We start from the raw sequence: 10,020 nt of genomic DNA, 5'->3' as shown, positions 1-10,020 counted from the left end.
GGTTGATTCATCACTGGAGATTAGTATTTTATGTTTGTTATTTGAAAGTATCAACCTATGCAAAATTGCAACATATTTGATGTACCATAATACAGCCTAATAACAATTGTTCACATTTGTTATATTGTAATGAAAAGTATCATAATTTGTAACTGTAAATGTATGAAAGAAATAGCATTTTTAAATGAGTTGTTTAGTGACAAGTGTTATTAATGTTAGGGTAGTGATTTATTCCAAGTTTTATACAGCTGATATAAAAAGTCTACACACCCTTACGGGGATTGCAAATGTCTGAGATGTAAAGACTGAAATCAAGATAAATCATATCAGACCTTTATCTACCTTTAATGTAACATTACAACCAACACAATTCAAGTGAAAAACAAATAGACGATTTGTACAGAAGTAAAAAAACACAAAACAACTATAATATTGCGGTTGCATAAGTATGCATACCCTTCATAATGGGTCTGCAGCTGTGTTCAGTTATCCAATCACATTCAAAAGTAATAATCATTAGAGATGGTCACTGACCCCCGTGTTTTGGTTTTGGATTCGGTTTTGGATCTGGATTACCGTCGTGTTTTGGTTTTGGTTTTGGTTTTGCAAAACCGCCATTGCGTGTTTTGGTTTTGGTTTTGGTTTTGTTTGGTTTTGTTTTGCTATTTTTTGGGAAAATCCATGTTTTTGGGCCTAAATTAACCCAATTTAGTGCTCCAACTGTTTTAGAGACAAGTAATCTAATTGTTGAGGTAATAAATCATCCAAAAAAACAGTTTAATTCTTCGTTGGTAGGCCTATTCTACACACAAAACAGATTGTCTTCCTCTCCATCTATGCATATTGGCAATGCAGCCATCGTCTTGAATGTATATTACACCCTACACTTATAGTTAAATATGTAAAGAAATGGAAAAAGCCAGTTTGGTTTCTGTCTCTCAAGGCCCCCCTCCACTTGTATAAAATACCAAAAAATTCAGCCATTATAGACTGTACAATATTAATTGACATGGAGAAAGCCAGTTTGGTTTCTGTCTCTCTAGGCCCCCCTCCACTTGTATAAAATACCAAAAAATTCAGCCATTATAGACTGTACAATATTAATTGACATGGAGAAAGCCAGTTTGGTTTCTGTCTCTCAAGGCCCCCCTCCACTTGTATAAAATACTAAAAAATTCAGCCATTATAGACTGTACAATATTAATTGACATGGAGAAAGACAGTTTGGGGTCACTCTGTCTCTCTAGGCCCCCCTCCACTTGTATAAAATACCAAACAATTCAGCCATTATAGACTGTACAATATTAATTGACATGGAGAAAGCCAGTTTGGTTTCTGTCTCTCTAGGCCCCCCTCCACTTGTATAAAATACTAAAAAATTCAGCCATTATAGACTGTACAATATTAATTGACATGGAGAAAGACAGTTTGGGGTCACTCTGTCTCTCTAGGCCCCCCTCCACTTGTATAAAATACCAAAAAATTCAGCCATTATAGACTGTACAATATTAATTGACATGGAGAAAGCCAGTTTGGTTTCTGTCTCTCTAGGCCCCCCTCCACTTGTATAAAATACTAAAAAATTCAGCCATTATAGACTGTACAATATTAATTGACATGGAGAAAGACAGTTTGGTTTCTGTCTCTCTAGGCCCCCCTCCACTTGTATAAAATACTAAAAAATTCAGCCATTATAGACTGTACAATATTAATTGACATGGAGAAAGACAGTTTGGGGTCACTCTGTCTCTCTAGGCCCCCCTCCACTTGTATAAAATACCAAAAAATTCAGCCATTATAGACTGTACAATATTAATTGACATGGAGAAAGCCAGTTTGGTTTCTGTCTCTCTAGGCCCCCCTCCACTTGTATAAAATACTAAAAAATTCAGCCATTATAGACTGTACAATATTAATTGACATGGAGAAAGACAGTTTGGGGTCACTCTGTCTCTCTAGGCCCCCCTCCACTTGTATAAAATACCAAAAAATTCAGCCATTATAGACTGTACAATATTAATTGACATGGAGAAAGCCAGTTTGGTTTCTGTCTCTCTAGGCCCCCCTCCACTTGTATAAAATACTAAAAAATTCAGCCATTATAGACTGTACAATATTAATTGACATGGAGAAAGACAGTTTGGTTTCTGTCTCTCTAGGCCCCCCTCCACTTGTATAAAATACTAAAAAATTCAGCCATTATAGACTGTACAATATTAATTGACATGGAGAAAGACAGTTTGGGGTCACTCTGTCTCTCTAGGCCCCCCTCCACTTGTATAAAATACCAAAAAATTCAGCCATTATAGACTGTACAATATTAATTGACATGGAGAAAGCCAGTTTGGTTTCTGTCTCTCTAGGCCCCCCTCCACTTGTATAAAATACAAAAAAATTCAGCCATTATAGACTGTACAATATTAATTGACATGGAGAAAGACAGTTTGGGGTCACTCTGTCTCTCTAGGCCCCCCTCCACTTGTATAAAATACTAAAAAATTCAGCCATTATAGACTGTACAATATTATGAAAAATGGACAAAGCCAGTTTAGGGTCACTCTGTCTATGACACCCTACCCTTAAGGATAAATTGCCCTAACAGCAGCCTTTCAAGATGGTATGTGATATGGAAATGCCACAAGTCCCTTTCCTCTTTGGGGGTAGATTGCACCCTACACTTACATAGAAAGTTTTAAAAAGATGTTATCGGCATCATCTTCAGCTTCATCCTCACCCTCATCAGTGTGTACGTCATCATCACAGACTATCAATTCATCGCCGCTTGAATCCGCCATTAGAGAACAGTCAGTGCTTGGATGTCTTGGATGGTGAAGGCCTTCCTCGTGGAAGATGTAGTTCATTTTTCTAAACATCATTTTCTCCACATTTTTGGGAAGTAACCTTCTATGGCGTTCACTGACTAAGTTCCCTGCTGTGCTGAACACTCGTTCAGAGTACACACTGGAGGGTGGGCAGCTTAGGTATTGCAAAGCAAGTTTGTACATGGGTTTCCAAATGGCCTGCTTTTCTTCCCAGTAAGGAAAGGGACTGTCTGACATTTCCATATCAACTACCTCTTGAAAGTAATCCTCCACCATCCTTTGCATGTTTATACTCATATTGGATGGACTTATGGGCAAAGTGACACTTTTTTTTGAAAAATCCTTCAAACCAGCCCAGATGTTAAATTGTTCTCGTCTGCCCCCTGTGTCTTCCCTGCTTCTTTTTTGGAAATTTAATTTTTTACGAGCAACAGCTTGAGAAAGTGAAGGAGGACACGTCGTCAAGCCGAGGCCCAGTTCAGCGGCCAACTTGCTGAGCAATAGCTCCTTGCAAAAGTTCACATCTCGCTCATTTACAAGTAAAGACTCAATGTAGGTTTTAAACCTTGGATCAAGCACAGTGGCCAAAACGTACTGATCCGAGTTCAAGATCTTAATAACTCGAGGATCATTGTGAAGCGAATTAAGTACTTGATCGACAAGGCCAACATACTTTGCTGAATTGCTTGCTTTCAGCTCCTCCTTCATTTTCTCAAGCTGCTTTTCCAATAGTCTAATTAAAGGAATGACTTGGCTCAAACTAGCAGAGTCTGCACTGACCTCACATGTCACAACTTCAAATGGTTTCAGCACCTTGCACAGCACTGAAAGGATTCCCCACTGTGCAAGAGTGAAATACATCCCCCCTCCTTTCCCAATGTCATGACTTGTGCAATATGCTTGGATGGCTTTGCGCTGTTCCTCCATCCTCTGAAGCATGTACAGGGTGGAATTCCACCGAGTTACCACCTCTTGCTTAAGTTGGTGGCAGGGCAAGTTAAACTGCTCTTGGAGCTGCTGTAATCTCCTACATGCTGTGGCTGAATGCCTGAAATGGCCTGAAATTTTACGGGCCACCGAAAGCATCTCCTGCACCTCACGGTTATTTCGTAGGAAGCTCTGCACCACCAAGTTGATGGTGTGAGCAAAACAGGGAATATGTTGGAAATCACCCAGCTGTAATGCTCGCACTATATTGTTGGCGTTATCTGAAATGACATACCCTGGGGAGAGTCCGAGTGGTATAAGCCATGCATCAATCACATCTCTCAGTTTGCGTAACAAATTGTCAGCCGTATGCCTGTTAGTGAAGCCGGTGATACAAAGAGTGGCCTGCCTGTGACAAATGTTACGTAGTGGTGTACATGCTGCTGCTGTTCCTGCTGGTGAAGGTGAATGACCAACCCAGTGGGCTGTCACAGTCATATAGTCTTTGGTTTGGCCACTTCCACTTGTCCACATATCTGTGGTTAAGTGAACAGTGGGCAGAATGGCATTTTTCAGCGCAATCTCTACATTTTTACACACTTTTTGGTATAGTTGTGGAATAGCTTTACGGGAGAAATGGTGTCGCGATGGAATTCTGTAACGCGGACACAAAACCTCAATTAACTGTGAAAAACCAGCTGCGTTTATTGTGGAGATTGGACGCAGATCTAACACTAACATTGCAGCCATGGCGTCTGTGATTCGCTTGGCGACTGGGTGACTGCTGTCATATTTGCTTCCCCTCGCAAATGATTGTTTCACAGTTAATTGCTGAAATGTAGGACTGCTCATTTTATTCACCTGCCTCTGGGATGACGATTCACCCCCAGCAGCAGCAACAGCAGCAGCAGGACTAACGCTTTCTTCAGAGGAATCAATAATAGTGCCGGAGTCATCCAGCCTTAAGTGGGATGCCGGGCTAACTCCGAGCGCTACTGAGGATATTGATGAGGATGGTGTGGTGGGTGTATTTTGTAGCCGTCGGTATGTCGGTGAGCGGAGGGTCTTAGCTGATGAGGGAGTGCTTGTATTCTTTTGGGAAGAACTTTCAGCTTTTCCCAACACTTTGCCATGAACTCTCGTTAAATGGCGTAACATAGACGAGGTTCCAAGATGGTTAAGGTCCCTCCCTCGACTGACTGTGGCTTCACATACACTACAAATGGCTATACAATTGTTGTCTGGATTTGGGTAGAAATAATTCCACACATAAGAAGTGGATTTTTTTGTTTTATGCCCAGGCATGACAATGGCCTTTTTCTTGTCACGTGCCAGAACTGCTGCCACTGGTGCAGGACTTACACAAACAACCTCATCCTCATCAACATCCTCATTAGCGCCCTCGTCGCCTACACAAATCTCCCCCTCATCCTCTTCTAATTCCAAAGTGGCATCCTCAATTTGGGTATCACCGGCTACACTCGGGCTATTAAGGCACACATCAGCAGAATGCTCACGATTAGACATCCCACTGTTGGATGGACTCTCCACAGGGATTGTTGTCATTTGTGAATCAGAGCAAATATTCTCCTGTAATGCCTCACTGGTATCTTGCAGCTCAGCTTTGACGCGTAACAGTAGTTGTGCACCAATTGTAGCCTGGGTAACTTTTTGGGATCTGCCACTAATAGCCAAAGGTGAAGGCCTCATTCTCTCTTTGCCACTGCGTGTGTAGAATGGCATGCTTGCAATTTTTTTTTTATCGTCACTTAACTTTTGCTCAGTTACACTTCTTTTTCGCTTCAATACAGTAAATTTTTTTTTGGTTTTTGTTTTTTGCACTAATTTGAAAACACTCTGTTGTTTGACATCGCCTTGGCCAGATGACGTACTGGGAACACTAACATCAGGACTGGTGACAGAACCTGGTTGCTCATTTAGATCATATGTGGACTGCTTTGAATCCATTCTGAGCGCAAACCACTGAGGAGTGCTAAAAATTATTGAGTAGATACTGCTGACAGATATGACTTTTGACAGCCAGAAATATTAATGCACAATTAGGGAGGACACCCCAAAAACACTGAGGAGTGCTAAAAATTATTGAGTAGATACTGCTGACAGATATGACTTTTGACAGCCAGAAATATTAATGCACAATTAGGGAGGACACCCCAAAAACACTGAGGAGTGCTAAAAATTATTGAGTAGATACTGCTGACAGATATGACTTTTGACAGCCAGAAATATTAATGCACAATTAGGGAGGACACCCCAAAAACACTGAGGAGTGCTAAAAATTATTGAGTAGATACTGCTGACAGATATGACTTTTGACAGCCAGAAATATTAATGCACAATTAGGGAGGACACCCCAAAAACACTGAGGAGTGCTAAAAATTATTGAGTAGATACTGCTGACAGATATGACTTTTGACAGCCAGAAATATTAATGCACAATTAGGGAGGACACCCCAAAAACACTGAGGAGTGCTAAAAATTATTGAGTAGATACTGCTGACAGATATGACTTTTGACAGCCAGAAATATTAATGCACAATTAGGGAGGACACCCCAAAAACACTGAGGAGTGCTAAAAATTATTGAGTAGATACTGCTGACAGATATGACTTTTGACAGCCAGAAATATTAATGCACAATTAGGGAGGACACCCCAAAAACACTGAGGAGTGCTAAAAATTATTGAGTAGATACTGCTGACAGATATGACTTTTGACAGCCAGAAATATTAATGCACAATTAGGGAGGACACCCCAAAAACACTGAGGAGTGCTAAAAATTATTGAGTAGATACTGCTGACAGATATGACTTTTGACAGCCAGAAATATTAATGCACAATTAGGGAGGACACCCCAAAAACACTGAGGAGTGCTAAAAATTATTGAGTAGATACTGCTGACAGATATGACTTTTGACAGCCAGAAATATTAATGCACAATTAGGGAGGACACCCCAAAAACACTGAGGAGTGCTAAAAATTATTGAGTAGATACTGCTGACAGATATGACTTTTGACAGCCAGAAATATTAATGCACAATTAGGGAGGACACCCCAAAAACACTGAGGAGTGCTAAAAATTATTGAGTAGATACTGCTGACAGATATGACTTTTGACAGCCAGAAATATTAATGCACAATTAGGGAGGACACCCCAAAAACACTGAGGAGTGCTAAAAATTATTGAGTAGATACTGCTGACAGATATGACTTTTGACAGCCAGAAATATTAATGCACAATTAGGGAGGACACCCCAAAAACACTGAGGAGTGCTAAAAATTATTGAGTAGATACTGCTGACAGATATGACTTTTGACAGCCAGAAATATTAATGCACAATTAGGGAGGACACCCCAAAAACACTGAGGAGTGCTAAAAATTATTGAGTAGATACTGCTGACAGATATGACTTTTGACAGCCAGAAATATTAATGCACAATTAGGGAGGACACCCCAAAAACACTGAGGAGTGCTAAAAATTATTGAGTAGATACTGCTGACAGATATGACTTTTGACAGCCAGAAATATTAATGCACAATTATGGGGGACACCCCAAAAGCGCTGGGGAGTGCCAAATATGAAGAAAAAATAATAAACCTCTATCCTCCTCTCTGCACTAGCGATTTTGGTTAGAGCAATTGCAAGAACAATATGGTATTCTCTGTCCCTGCTCTAATTAGCCTATGACTACACCCTGCTCTCTCCCTCTGTCAAATGGCGATGGATTGCTGTGGAGGCGTGTATTTATAAAGTTGAAGTATCGCGAGAACCGAGTCCCGAGATCCGACGACGTCACAATGACGTTCGGCCTCGATTTGGATTCGGAATGGGCGGGAGAGTACCGAGCTGCTCAGCTCGGTACTCGGATACCCAAAGTTCGGGTGGGTTCGGTTCTCGGAGAACCGGACCCGCCCATCTCTAATAATCATACACTTGCCAGTAATGAAAGTGACTGTGATTAACCCCAAATAAAGATTCCTGTAGGATTTCCTTACAGTTTGCTTTTTTTGCATCCTACTGGGATAGCCATGGTCTGCAAGGAGCTGTCAGAATATCCAGGATCTCATAGCTGAAGGGTACCAATCAGCTGAGGGGTGTAACAATTTTTTGAAGGCATTACATATACAATGGGACACTATGAGGGCTATCAGCAATAAGTGGAATCTAAGTGATACAAATAAAAGGAACTTTGATTAAATAGACAAGAGGAAGTCGTAGTGTTTGAGAGGAAAATACATCAGCTATTAACTTCTTTCAGCTGTGTCGGACACAGAAAGCCCTCCCATAGGACTCATAGCCCACCGAATAAAGTGCCATCTTCTTGCATGAACTGAGGGTTTCCTTTATAGCTGATTCATCACAACTTACATTTTTATTTGTGTCATATCACAGATATTTCTAGATTTTTCTTGGCTTGATGCTATGCACCTGTGTAAAGCACCAAGGGGGGAGAGTAACAGACAAATACAGCGGTTCTAAGAGACTATTGATGTAACCAACTAATATGAGAGACCAGGGGATAGATTTTCTACACCTTCTATAAAGGAAAAGTGGAAGTGTTGCATAGCAACCAATCAGATTCTATCTATCATTTTCTAGAATGTACAAGATAATTGATAGCTAGAATCTGATTAGCTGCTATGGACAACACCTCCAACCTTTTATTTATTTAGAAGTTTTAGTGAATCTACCTGCAGTTGTTTAAGAACAAGTAATAATCCAATACTTCACATGACTATAAAGCAAATGCTGTATTTTATGGAGCCCAATTACATGCCTAACAAAATGAACTGGTTATACAAGGCACCTTCAGCAGAGGGGCGAGACTTAAGTAGGCGGAGCTTCTCTAACCGAGCAGGCAGCGTTTAAAATGACAGCTTTGCAGACTTGCTGTGCAGCGAAGCACTGTGTGGGTTGATGTATTCATGCAGGAGCGGAAATGCCTGTATAATGAGATTTCTTTTTTTCTACCTTATACAAAAACTCCTCAGGGCAGAGTCCTAAAAATTGTGGGAGAAGCTTCAGCTATCGGTAGTGGAATGGGGATGGATTACTGTCTACCAGACTTGCAGCTGAAGGTCACATTAATACTAAACTGAAAGTATTTTACCTTTATGCTTCACGAGTAAATAATTAAATTTTGGCGTTTAGGGGTCTGAAGAATTTAAAAAAATAAATATTTGAGCATACATTGTATCGTTTTTAAATAGATTCTTTTTCAAGAGACCAAAGTGAAATGAGGATATCTACAATCTCAGTTCAGCTTCTGGATTCAGTGATTTGTACGGTACTTCACGTACCTCCCTCTGTTCCTCCTCCTTGGTGGTTTCAGCTGCCACCACAACTTCTGCAACCATGAGGAACGAAGAGTACCCACAAGGGGTAAAGTCTATTCCAGATCCAGAAGAGGAAGAAGGTTCAGCTAATGTAACTAACAAAAGGACAGTCATGACTGTCAGCTATGGAGGGTCTGAGAGAGATCTGCAATGGCAGCTTTATTATCGGTAACTGATTATATTTATGCTGCACGCTCTCCCCATCACCAGCTACAAGTGTTATTCTGCTACTTTATGTACGAGTTGTTCCCCACAACGATTAGATTGTAAGCTCACTTGGGCTGGACCATCATATGTTATTTGTGTTAAAATACAAATTAATATAAATTTGCTACATAAAATGTTGGCACTTCATAAATAATAGGATAATATTATTATTAAGTGGTTAAACAAACTCTGTAATTAATTTCATCACGTCATTGTAGACCAGGTTTCCAAGTGGCAGACTACCACGTTTAGCGGCCCAGGTACGAGAGCCATCTGATCTAATGTACACTACGCATGATATAATATAAACGTACTGGTACCGTGATCCCAACCCTGCTAGGATTTTCAGATCTTCAGGATTTTCACGCATCTCATCCCATACAGAACATAAAGCGGGACACATGTCCTAAAAACACTGGTGTGAGCGAGTCCTTACAGCATACTTGCCTACTTTTTAATTTTGTGTCCCAGGAGGTCCAAGGGCAGGTGGACGTGGCTCAGAAAATTGTGTCACCCAGCGCCGTCCCCTAAGTGATCATTGCTATTTTGCCCTATACTAGCAGGGGGCCGGGCAGACTATTGTGTCACTGAGCCCCGCCCCCTCAATGTAATTTTACAATCTGTCAGGGATCCGGGAGGTTGCTCTGCTCTCCAGGGAGTCTGGGTGGATCCTCAGAAATTTGGGAGTCTCCCGGACATTCCGGGA

This window comes from Mixophyes fleayi, chromosome 8 (genome assembly GCF_038048845.1).
Source record: "Mixophyes fleayi isolate aMixFle1 chromosome 8, aMixFle1.hap1, whole genome shotgun sequence".
NCBI classification, from domain to species: Eukaryota; Metazoa; Chordata; class Amphibia; order Anura; family Limnodynastidae; genus Mixophyes; species Mixophyes fleayi.
Note: the sequence above shows the minus strand (reverse complement) of the source record.